Source organism: Erpetoichthys calabaricus, chromosome 17, assembly GCF_900747795.2.
Source record: "Erpetoichthys calabaricus chromosome 17, fErpCal1.3, whole genome shotgun sequence".
Taxonomy (NCBI): Eukaryota; Metazoa; Chordata; class Cladistia; order Polypteriformes; family Polypteridae; genus Erpetoichthys; species Erpetoichthys calabaricus.
Genome location: NC_041410.2, coordinates 10,160,069 through 10,173,087, shown reverse-complemented (window position 1 = coordinate 10,173,087; position 13,019 = coordinate 10,160,069). Strand labels below are relative to the sequence as shown.

Genomic DNA, 13,019 nt, shown 5'->3' with positions numbered 1-13,019 from the left:
AACAACTGTTTTCCTATCGAGTGGACAATACTACACTGAAAGCCGCGAAAAAACATTTATTGCAAGACAATAAGATGTATTTCCAATATTTTGTATTAATTCCAGCACAACAGCTGCAACGTCTCTTAGTGGTAACGGTTCAACACGGAGCAACTAAATGTTGTAGTTATCGCTGAGCAAATGCATATAATTGCCGAAAAGATTGCGTTTGTGGCAGTTGCGCCACAATATATGCAACCTATATTTTTAAATAAGTAAGCTGGTTATAACTAACCTTATTGCTCCCGCTCCTAAATATTGTCCACTCGATAGGAAAACAGTTGTTAAATAATTTGGGACCGGTATTCGGAGGATTGCCCAAATTTCTATTAATTTGAGAATATTTAGACTTGAAACACTTAAACGAAGTTTCACAGTTTCTATATGACGGAACTATTCTTGTGTATTATGTACTTCTACCATATTAAGCAAGTCATTACATTTCTTATAAACTCACCGAATTATAGTGGTTTACGCTAATACAGAAATACAGATTTTTAATTTCTTCGTTTGAGTATCTTCACTCGGCACGACGTTGCTCAGATAACCTTCGACTCCGTGTGACCTTGCACTAGAAACATACTCAAATAGCGAAAATGGATGGATATATTTGCATTCAAGAGAAACTTCTATTGACATGTGTTCGCAAACACTTCTCTTACGACCTACCTATCTCGTTATTTTGACACAAGTGGCTTCCCGTACTAAGCAGCGTACGGTCGCAGGAAGGCTGTCAGCTCTGGGGGAGGGGTCAAGCGAGAATGCGTCGTGCGTCACACCGCTGCGTGTGACGTTACAGTCGGCGGAAAGCTGTTTGTTCTGGATTCGGGGAGGAAGATCTGCGCGCGTACCAAAAAGCCACTTAAAAGAGAAGGTAAATAAATGTTTTTAAGTATGTAACCTTTTCGAATGGCAGCTGGTTATGTGTTTGTGCTTTAAGTTCGGTAATGTACCTAAATAAACGGTAGAAATAACGTCTTCTCTTGTGCAAAAAGCTCAAAAAGATTCTCCCCTAGAAAGGCCTACTGCCTTCGAGGTAAGGAAGATGGAAAATCTGACAACGAACTGAAAGGCCGCGTTGTATTTCTAAGCCGAGGCACAGTGGCGTAAACTCGTTGTGCTTTTCCGACTGCACTTGTTTTTTCTCCTACCATTTCCGTGCGGTTTTCGGCAGTGTCAGTCGCTCTTTTGTCGGAAGAGGGGGCGAACCGTGACTACGCCGAGGTTGTTTGTTTGTAGCCCAAGGCTGTATTCTTGACGCGTGTTACGTGCGTATCCTGGCGTAACGTGTGTAGAGGAGCTCTGCGGCTGCGTACAAAATCTTACGCAGAGCTGTCCGCGAATACAAGCGCATATATCCGCCGCCATCCCTCCAGCAGATTCGACACATTTTTTTTTTAAGTGCGCTTGTGGTCATCGTGTAATTTTTTTTCCCCCACGTTCACAGTGCATTCAGAGGTCTGACAATCTTCTGAAGGTAGATGTTGGAGTGGGATGTTTAAAGGGATAGATAAATGTTGCTGAGATTACCAGCGTCGTAGGTGTTACAACGAAGAGATGGATCACACCTTTCTTGCCCCGGTAAAGACACGTTAAATACGTTAGGCGACGATTGAAAATTCATTTGATCTGATGGCTTTTTAAAGTGTGGCTGCACAGCTGATCAACACGCCATAATGTGCTTACGTCATACGTGTATCCTTAAAATCAGCGACTGATACATTAGTAACAGAAGATACTGCAGAAATGTTAATTCCCATATTCCGAAGAAACTCTGTAGCATCTTCTCTGAATGTGTGTTTTTATTTGGGGAGTACATCCCGTTCAAGGTTGCTTCCAGCCTCGCGATAGTTTCTCCTCCGGCGGCCATCGACTCTGCATTGGAGGTTAAAAAATTAAAAGGTAATTATGGCGACGTTCGATCGTGCAGTTTGGCTCACGTAATAACAACATGATTCGAATATTCACGTCTTCAACACTTGTATTTAACCTGAACATTGATCGCGAGGCTTGCGGCGTTCTGTCCCCACCCCCGATGGGGTGTAGTCAAGACTGACGCTGTGCAAAAGAGGGTTGTGACCAGGATATGGCTTTTATAAATCAATACTGAAAGCCCCAGATGTGACACCATCGTGTGACTTTAATATTGACAATTAAATGGACTTTAGCAGGCATTTGTTTCGTCCATGTGTGATTATTGGTATATGATGGAGACAAGAATTGTGTCATAAATTAGGTTTATTTAACACCAAATCCCCACGCTTTACAAGATAATGTATATAGTGCGGAATCGCTTGTTGGTTCGGTGCCTATACTGGCAGCAACTTACAAGACGTTAGCTCTTCACTGGTTTCACATTAATGTGTGTATATATACACGTCTGTGTGTTTGTGCATATTAGTAGGCAAGTGTAGGATTGTGTGCGATTGACACCTGAGTGTTGTCAAAAGAGCAATATATGCATGCTTTAAAATTTGGTTTTAATTTGATGACCGATAATACTATGATTTAGCTCTCAAAGTGTACGCTTTCTGACATTACTTTTCAAAACTCGACTCATTGGTGCCGAATTGGTTTTCGGGTGGGTATCATCCTTTTCTGTTCTGGACTGTATATGTTGTATGAGTTGAACAGCTACTTCTTGTTTATGTTGGTGTTATTAACGCATATGCACACAATTGTTCACATGCATGTGTAGATTGTGCAATTGAGCCGAAACTTTTGTTTCAGAAAGCCGCTGCTGGAGAAGGTTATACAGAGTTATTCCGGCTTTGGTCGTGAATACCAGTATGCGGCTGTGCTGATAGGGTTGCCAGCTTTTGTTTAGTGTTGCTGCGATTAAATAATTCCAGTATTATTACAAATGAGAATGTTTCCCCGGTCGGAAAGGAGTTCTGCGGTGTCTGCGCAGCTGAAGCAGTAGCCAGCATTACAGAAGTCGCTTGCGCAACATGCGTTGCGCTCTTGCCGAAGCGCCCAGGCTAGTTACGGTACGCTGCTTACGTAAAAGTGGAAGGCAATAGCCATCAGCGTAGCCGGCGAAACAGATTTTTGAAAAGGGGAGAGTGTTGGTTCGGGGCTGCGCGAAGCTGTGCGATATCGTTTTTTGGGTTGTCCATCCGACTTGAGTAATTTCATTTTAAAGGAGGATATCGTCCTTAGAAACCAAAGGGCGGTGTATTTATGAGGACGGCCGCACCGGATTTGCAGTTTGGATCTATAAAAGAGAAAAAAAAAAACGAGGAGGACTCTGCGCTTCCTGCGACCGCCATTTTGTGCCTTTTTTTCAGGAAGATGATCTCGACTGCATATAAACCCGAGTAAGGAAGCACCATTTCTTGCTACGATCTGTGTCACTGCCCGCCGCTTTGTGTTTGCGAAGCCTGTCGTAGTGTGCCAGTGTTCGGCGCGTCCTTTCCGCCATTTCCATCACGTACCGGCAAGCTGCAGTGCACCCACTCACCCTCCTCCCCTTCTCCTGTAGCTTATTCCTGGAAAGTTGCACAATGTGTTTCATGCATTCTAGGTTCTCCAATACCTTTTTCTGGCCATGTGTAGTTTTTATTAGACTGTTCGGCAACCGGTTGTTCGCCCGGCTTTTGCGGCGGCGCTTCTGGCTTGTCATTTTTGGTAGGTGCATGGAGGCGCTTTTGTTGTATGTTTGAGGGTCATTTTAGGATTTGGTATTGCAGAGGAGCAAGTTAAGTGCGCAGCCAGTTGTATTGATTTCAGGAGGGGAAAACCGCGATTGTTTTCTCTTTATAACTCCTCCTTGTTCGAGTCTTGACGTTTATCGCAGTGTTTGCTTTTTAAGAAAACGATTGAAGAAGCCTTTGGGACAAGGTTTAGGTATTTCCATTAAATAATTGTATACTTCTTTGCATTGTAAACCACTGTCACTATCGTCAGATTCTTCCTGCTTAATGTTTTACATTGAATGTTTCACGTTTGTTAACTGAATATCAGCAGCACCCAAAGATGCCCCTAAAGTCGCTGACATGTGGTGTGCCATCAAACCATTTTAGTGCTGATTATTGTGCAATTACACTGGGGACACATGTTGGGGGTTATCCATCAACCAAAACCACGCCCATTTCCCCCCAAACTAATGTATGTGTATGTATGTATGTACTGTATGTATGTGTGTATGTATATATGGTAAGCAACCATTCTGTCAACTCAACATGAAAAGACTTCCAATGAAAATATGTGAGTGGGAGTCATCTTTACACATTAAGTATAATTTTCTGTCAGGTGTACTATATATATGGGGTTGTGAGGAGTTATACTATTGCCACCTGGGCCAGAGAGTTTACGCCTGCAGCCAAATGTCTACTGTCACTTGTGTACTGAAAAGAGTTGGGTAGATAAAGCTAGCACTTGTGCAGTAAAAAAAACTTTGTTAATTGCATGATGAGAATTTCTGTGACTACTCTACCTTAATTTGTAAACACTTAAATGTAATTCTTCAGGGGCATCATCTGTTACATCAATATTAGATACAACTTCATAATTTTATTTTGGTGGTAGCGGAGCGCCATTAAACTGATAGTGTAAAGTGCATGTCTGTCATGTAGTGTTTCTGCTGATGAAATATTAAGTGTGACAAAGCTGACACGTTGTTTTTGAGTTTTTTAAATTTTAACATGGAAATCCTTTCTTGTTTACCCCCCTTTAATAGATGTCCACCTTTTGATGTGTTCTAATATAATTTTGATGGTTTACGGTGTTCCATATACTTTAGAAAAGCAGTGTTCACGTGTTAGTGTTGTGAATGTTGTCTGGCTTCATTAAGTTTGTGCACTTGGGCTCCCAGATTCCATCCATTAAGTTCTTGGTACTTTAGAGGCATTTCTATACAGTCTTAATGCTTGTTATGCATTGTTAGACACTCTCCCTATATGTTGAACTTAATTTGTATCTTATGAATTACAAAGATGGTTGTACCCAAAGCAATTCACAAGTTGTAGACGAATTATTCTGAATTCTTATTATACTTTTATTGCATTTTAACTGGGTGTATCTCAAACAATACCCAAGGGAGTGACTAGTGAAATAGATGATAATAAAAGTTCAAAAACTCTCATTTGTTGTACTTGGATAAAACACAAGTACAAATTGCTGTAAGCATCACAGGTTGAATATATTAGCTTTTGATTCTTTTTGAAAATTGCAGATACTTTTTCTGTGTCATTTGTGATAAAGATATTTTCATCACTTTTGTTCCAAGGGTCAAAAGTTGGAATCAATTTTTTTTTTATCAGCAATGTTATCACAATAATCATCACAATAAAATAATGTTAAATGAGCATTTTGATGCCATCCATTGATTGCAAGCTGCATTTTAAAACAACAGGCTTTGAAAATGGCTATTCTGATATTCATAACATTGCAACATTGAGATTTTGTGCTATATAGCCACAAGACCGTTTCAGTAGGTTTTTACAGCAGTGCTCATATGGATATTTTTTGAAATTTAAATCTGTAAACAAATTATTATTATATAGAATTCATTTTAAAATGCATTTTTAAAACTGAATTCACAGCAGCTTTCTTTTTGTCAAGTTCACCATTGATATATTGAGTATTGCATGTCAAACGTTTTGCTTATTTGAGTGTTCCATTTTAAACCGATTGTTTTGTTTTGATGTGTCATATGAGTTCCCACCTTTTTCATGTTGAATTTTTTTTTTTTTTTTTGTTTTTTTTATCATACTGAATAAATAGCCCAAAAGGCTGCAGAACACAGAAATGTTAAGTATTAATATCACATAAAATGTGCAAACATGAACCATATATAGCTGCATACATAACCACATTTTAGTCACCAGAGAGAGAATAGGAAAATATAAAATACAGCAAAATATGAATGCAAGTGAAATGCAAAGCTTACTCATGTCTTGGCATGAAAAGAATACCTGCCATATTTCATAATTTAATTTCTTCTTTTGGCTGCTCCAGTTAGGGGTTGCCACAGCAGATCATCTTCATCCATATCTTTGTTGTCTGCATCTTGTTGTGTTACACCCATCACCTGCATGTCCTCTCTCACCACATCCATAAACCTTTGCTTAGGCCTTCCTCTTTTCCTCTTCTCTGGCAGCTCTATCCTTAGCATCCTTCTCCCAATATACTCGGCATCTCTCCTCTGCACATGTCCAAACCAACACAATATCGCCTCTCTGACTTTGTCACCCAACCATCCAACTTGAGCTGACCCTCTAATGTCCTCATTTCTAATCCTATCCATCCTTGTCACACCTAGTGCAAAGCTTGGCATCTTTAACTCTGCTACCTCCAGCTCTGTCTCCTGCTTTCTGGTCAGTGCCACCGTCTCCAACCTATATAACATAGCTGGTCTCATTACTGTCCTGCAGACCTTCCCTTTCACTCTTGCTGATACCCGTCTGTCACAAATTACTCCTGACACTCTTCTCCACCCATTCCACCCTGCCTGCACTCTTTTTCACCTCTTTTCCACAATCCCCATTACTCTGTACAGTTGATCCCAAGTATTTAAACTCATCCACCTTCGCCTACTCTATTCCCTGCATCCTCACCATTCCACTGACCTCCCTATCATTTACACACATGTATTCTGTCTTGTTCCTACTGACCTTCATTCCTCTTCTCTCTAGAGCAGATCTCCACCTCTCCAGGGTCTCCTCAACCTGCTCCCTACTATCGCTACAGATCACAGTGTCATCAGCAAACATCATAGTCCATGGGGTCTCTAATCTCGTCTGTCAACCTGTCCATCACCATTGCAAATAAGAAAGGGCTCAGAGCCGATCCCTGATGTAATCCCTCCTCCAACTTGAATGCATCTGTCACTCCTCCCGCAGACCTCACCACTGTCGCACTTCCCTCGTACATATCCTGTACAACTCTTACGTACTTCTCTGCCACTCCCGACTTCCTCATACAATACCACAGCTCCTCTCGAGGCACCCTGTCATATGCTTTCTCCAGGTCCACAAAGATGCAATGCAACTCCTTCTGGCCTTCTCTAAGCTTCTCCATCAACATCCTCAGAGCAAACATTGCATCTGTGATGCTCTTTCTTGGCATGAAACCATCCTGCTGCTCACTAATCATCACCTCAGTTCTAAACCTAGCTTCCACTACTCTTTCCCATAACTACATGCTGTGGCTCATCAATTTTATTCCCCTGTAGTTACTGCAGTCCTGCACATCCTCCTTATTCTTAAATATTGGCACCTGTACACTTCTTCTCCACTCCTTAGGTATCGTCTCACTTTCCAAGATTCCTTTAAACAATCTGGTTAAAAACTCCACTGTCATCTCTCCTAAACACCTCCATGCTTTCATAATTTAACATTTTTATATATTCAAAAATGCTATAGTGTTAAAGAATAAAACAGAAGTGAGATTTTTAGGAGGAAGAGTAAGAAGATATAAATATTATCAATAGATGTGTCTAGAAATATCAATTAAAGTGTAATCCACATACATTGCACCTGGCCAAGGTGTAATGGATTATGGTCCCAAATGGATTAGGGAACTGCTTGCTAGGCACAGCTTCATCTTTGTGTGGATAAAAAAAAAAGACCCAACTTTTTTCCAAATTTGGAATGATTTTAATTCTTTGTGCCTCAATTTTGGACAGTCCTTAGTAGTCATTTGCATGTAGCATTATTCTTTGTTCCAACATAAACACACCCACTCACACACTTATAGCTACTTCACTTGTAGCACTCCAGCTAGCCTGTAACACCCCCTTTTTATATCCATGTATTAGCCTACATTTCACAAATTCTTATTTTTGTAAGAGCAGCAACTAATTAGACTTCTACAAATGTTGCACAGCCAACAACTTGCACACACAGTGTGACTTGATTTATTAAGCATAAAATACTTCATTCAGAAAAATAGACATAGAAAATAAATTATTGGGAAAAAAACCTTAGGCTGTACAAGTTGAATTTTAGGTTTTCCTGCATTTTCTATTTCAGTACATTTGTAAAAGAGGGTTCATTCTACTCTGGATTGAACTTCTTCCAACACAGATAAGTACTTTTACAATACTGGTTCCCAGTCCATTATCTGAAATCCTTGGGGCCAGAAGTGTTTAAGAATTTGCAATTTTTTACGTTCTGGAACAGTTTGAACTTCAAGTTTGTAGTGATATGGTTTAGGGGTGTGTGTAGGTAGTCAAGTATATATTAAGGGTGCCAGTAGTTGAGTTACTATTTAGGTATTCTGTATGTATTTGCATCATGAAAAGTCAGAGATATGAGTGTAACAAAATGCTCTACAGCCACTAAAACAACGAACAACAAAGCATGGTCCGTCTTATCAACAGGATACTATGTGATAATCACTTCTTGTCAGATTGGTGATTGAGAATTGCAGATTTTCTGCCAAAGATCTAGCAGTTCATCCCACAGTGGCTAATAATTCATACAGTTTGCAGAACAAAGTGATGGCGTGTTCACTATAATGTCAGTAATATGGTTTACACAGTATTTAATTTTCTGATGCATTTTTCTTTTGTCAATCAGAAAGATGCATGCATTGAAGACTAATTTGCCCTTTACAATTAGTTAAGTTATAACATTGATATTGGATAAAGACTTTTTTTTTTTTCCTTAGTTAAATTCCTATTTGTTATTCATTACTGATAGTTGAGTATCAGAACTGCTAAGAACGCACTTCCCTGATGTGACTTAAGCTAATGTCAAATTACACAACTTCTTGTTGTGGAGTATGTCAGATTTGCCAACCATAATTGCTGATCTTGTTGCTGGACCCTTCCAGTATAAATGATTGAAAGTTGCTCGACATGTCACATTTAGCGATCATATACTGACCTTCCAACACCGTCTTACTTGCCCCTTTTTTTGACAGTCAACAGCATGATGCCTGGTGCAGTCCATGCTGTAAAAAAAGGGTAACATGTACGGCAACTTTGGCAGCAATCAAAATTCTTTTTGTGGTATTTAAAACATGAGACATAAGGCAGATGAAAAGCTTCTTTATTGTTACATTCTTTTTTTGTATTGTACTTCTAGACCAGCATTTATTGGTTTTCAGCAATGACAAATACCTGTTTGATTTTAACGGAACGAGTCACACACTAGTTGGAGTGAGTCACTGGGCATGTCAAATTACGCGACCTGTTTTATGGAAGCTTGTCATCAACTGCCTTCAAATCGCTAAGTTTATTCATATGAAGTAGGTGAAAGTGGCTGGAAATTTCAGGTTTTCTATAACTTTATCTTCCAGTATTCTTATGTGATTTATGAAGTATTTCCTAAAAAATTCATCTTTTTATTTTTCAAAGAGTAGGGTACTCTTTGTTATCAAATATTTGTGTGATTTCAACTCTCCCACCTATAACAGTAGACAGCACATCGGTCCCACTGTTTCTCTAAGTAAAGCACTGGACTTAAACATAATAGGTCATTTATTGCACATAGCCGCTCTTATAGTTATCAGCTTGTGGAAAGATAAGATAAATGTTTAAAGGTAAATATTGCACCTTTAAACATTCTGTGCAAGAATATGTAAAGTAGTAAAATAGATGACAGAACTTGTGAGATCATGATTTTTAATGTCACTATAATTTATTTTTTTAAAAGAGCTAATACTGTCATATTCTTTTCAAGGTGACCTTATGACCTGAAATGTGCACCATTTTGCTATGTACTATTCATCCAATTACTGAAACACAACCTACTGAGCATATTTATGCACCATCTGGCTTCACTAGTGTTGGGTCATTAAGTTGCATTTGATACCAAAAAAAAAACCCATCGTTTTTGGGGGAAAAGAAAAACTTCGAGTAATTGTGAATCTATAGTTGATGTTCCACCGTAGCCTGAATAAAAGGCAAACTCATTTTATTTAATAAAGGACTTTATAAAGTGTACCCATTAAATCTAGAAACTGATGCATAGTATTTTAAGTAATATAAGGTAGGTTAAAACTTTGCTGAGAGCATGCATGACAGATACCGTTGGTTTATTGCTTTAGTCCTAACCAGATTATAACACTGTTTTAGAGGTAGATTAACTAAAAAGAGGAATGGTCAGGTGGAAAAAGTGCAACTTGCTTAGTGATTCATGCCATTCTGTTTGATGTGAAAAGCTTTGAGTAGTGAGAAAAGTGCTATATAAATGCAAAGAATTATTACATGAGCATCACTGCCTAAATTATGTTGATCTTTTACATTTATGAGGATTGTCGTGTGCTGTTTTGTCTTAATATACATAACATTCTTAAGCCCATTTTAACTAATTCAGAGGTGTAACTTTCCAGTAAATTTCAGTTACTGGTAGCACACAGGAAAAAGAACACTTTGGGAATGTATTTAGTTGTTGTGATGCCTCAGGTTCCCGCAGCCTTGACTTCCTCCTGTTTATGAGACTTCAATAGTCATGTACTGAGGATTGAACTAGTGCAATAAGGACAAACAGAAACCATGTTGGTGCAAAAGTGCTTAGTACAGTTTATTGAAAACAGTCAGTGTCAAAAGAATAATGTGCAATCATGTCATCACTAAATAATCCATAAAAACTAGTGCTCTTTGTTGGAGATAAAATAGATCAACAAATAATCCAATTAAATCGGTTTAAAACATCAATGATAAAATAAAGATTCAAAATTGAGTTCCATTTCTTCTGTCTTATCTACCTGCGATCCTCATTGTGTTTCTCTCATATGTTTCCACTGCTCACCTCGTTGTGTCTTCTCAGTGGGATTGACTCTGCCTTGCATGGTCAACTATTAAGCAGCTTGCTTGCCCACCACTTTGATTGGTGCCCTTGGCATTTGTGGAGATAATCCTCCAAATTGCTCAACATGGACAACCCGCAGTGAAGTGCTTTTCCCATTACTCACCATGGGGCCTTCCGACCCTCTTGCCTTTCCAACACATTAGCTCACACTCCTGATCTCCTTGTTCTCTCCAACCATGTTCCTTCATTTTTCTCCCCTTCTCTTTTTCTTTCTTTCTCAATTCTCTCTGTCCTATTTTGACCCTTTTTATACTTTGTGGGTGCAGGTACTTTCTGTAACAACCCACAGAGCGTCAATAGGGAATGGCAGCGCTGATCACGCTTGCACATTCATAAGCATTTACCCAACTTATCCATTGCATACCCTGTGGCTGCGTAGTTTCTCACTGGTATGCACCTACGCTTCCAGAGTCTGAACTTCACCATTTTTTTTATTTAAGAAAAGAAAAACCACACACTGCCTCAGACCCCTGACTTGCTTCACCACAGTGATTCATTTATTTTTCAAACAGGTTCTGCATCTTTTATTTCTGCCTACATGACTTCTAAAGTTGGTGCAGTAATCTTCTGCCTTTTTCAAAAGGTAAAATGAGTCAACAATTGGGTTGAGTTCAACAGTAGTTTTTTGTTTGATATACGCAATCAATAAATCAATAATGGAAATTACTTCTTTCTTCTAGTTAGTATATCCTTTTGGATAGGAGGATGATTGGATCATTTGTTGGTTTCCTGGTCGGTCCGACGGTCCTATTAGCAATATGTAGTAAAAAAGAAACACGACAGGCAGAAAATCTATACTTTATTTCAGAATCTACTAACAGTATGAAAATGTAGCACATTTAAAAAATAAGTGTTATTGAATATTTGATTTTTGTGTTAAGAATTTGAGACTGATATAATTCCTTTATAGTTTAATCCCATCCATAGTCAACACTTTAAAAAAGAAAAAAAACCTGCAATGAGTCTTATGTTGTTTTTTAGATATCCGGAAATCCATTTCTTCTTCACTTTGTGGCCTCATTTCAATCGGTTTCTATTCCATTGGTTATCTCTACTGCCAGTGGCCTGCTCTTAATGGAAATATTTTCAAATTACAGTACTTACTGGAACAAAATCAAGAAAGCAACAAATGTACGGAGTGCAAAGAGAGAATTCCTGCTGTGCATTAAGTTTATTGTATTTAAATGCAGAGTATTCCTGTTGCATTTGACCACTTACATGTATGTATTATTAGAAAAAAGACCAAGCAACTGGATATTGAACTTACTGTATCTGTTACAGTAATTATATGCTTTAATACATGCATTTTTGTTTTCCTTTTAAATATTTTAATCATTTCTCAGACTTCCATAGCACAACCTCAGTCTGCAGTATTCTTCCTTTTAATTCAGTTACATACTGTGTTTACTGCAGCAGTGACCATCCAGTCATGCACATGTTCCTGCAGTTATATTTCAACAGATATATTCATTCTTCTCAGTGTTCAGTGGTTTGTAGTAAGATGCTTTAAATTGTGGGTCAGATGAATATTATGGTATACCTCTCAACTTTTTTATTTTGATGTTGCTGAAAACAAGTTTAAGACATTTATCTATCCATAGTTACACAGCATGATCCTCCTTTTTGTATTAGGTAACAACTAGCTCCATTAAGGATGGTTCAGTTGCTTGCTAACTTCATCAAAAAGATGTTATTACTGTGAAGATCGCATTATCTAAAGTTAAAGTAACTATGAAAGAAGTTCCTGGAACGAAGAGGAGATTTTCCTAATGTTCATTTTAATGTAGTTTTGATGTGGAGAGCTTAGGCATCTCCCCATTAGTCACTGTTTTTTCACAGATTAATCTTAATTTTTTTGCATGCAGCATATATATATTCAGAAAATGTATAAACATCTTCTGCGTAACCAATAGCAATATGTATATCTTTATGTGTTATACATATTATAATGTTGTATTTTTTCCTTTTAATTATTTTAATGGTGTTAAGGAGAAAATGCAATTGCTGATAAAATGTTCAAGTAGTCTGTAGACTAACAAAAAAAATATTTACATTATTTTCAAAGATTTGCAAAAGCACCTGTGTCACTCTTGTCTGAAAAGCCTTACAACCTCTTTCTAAGGACCATTTAATGTGGATTGTTGACATTCACACTTTATTTGATATAACATTGAAGGTTGTCACAGATATTTGCCCATCCCACTCCCTTAATAATAT

The 13,019-nt window shown here is 38.3% G+C and overlaps 1 protein-coding gene across 1 annotated transcript in view; it reads left to right on the top strand.

Annotated features, from left to right (window-relative positions):
• The first annotated feature begins 814 nt into the window (after window positions 1-814).
• Window positions 815-13,019, top strand: part of brd4 (bromodomain containing 4) — a 131,622-nt gene continuing 119,417 nt past the window's right edge. The window contains exon 1 of the mRNA XM_028823356.2: window positions 815-913. The gene's annotated coding sequence lies outside the window, so the exon portion shown is untranslated. The remainder of the gene's footprint in view (window positions 914-13,019) is intronic.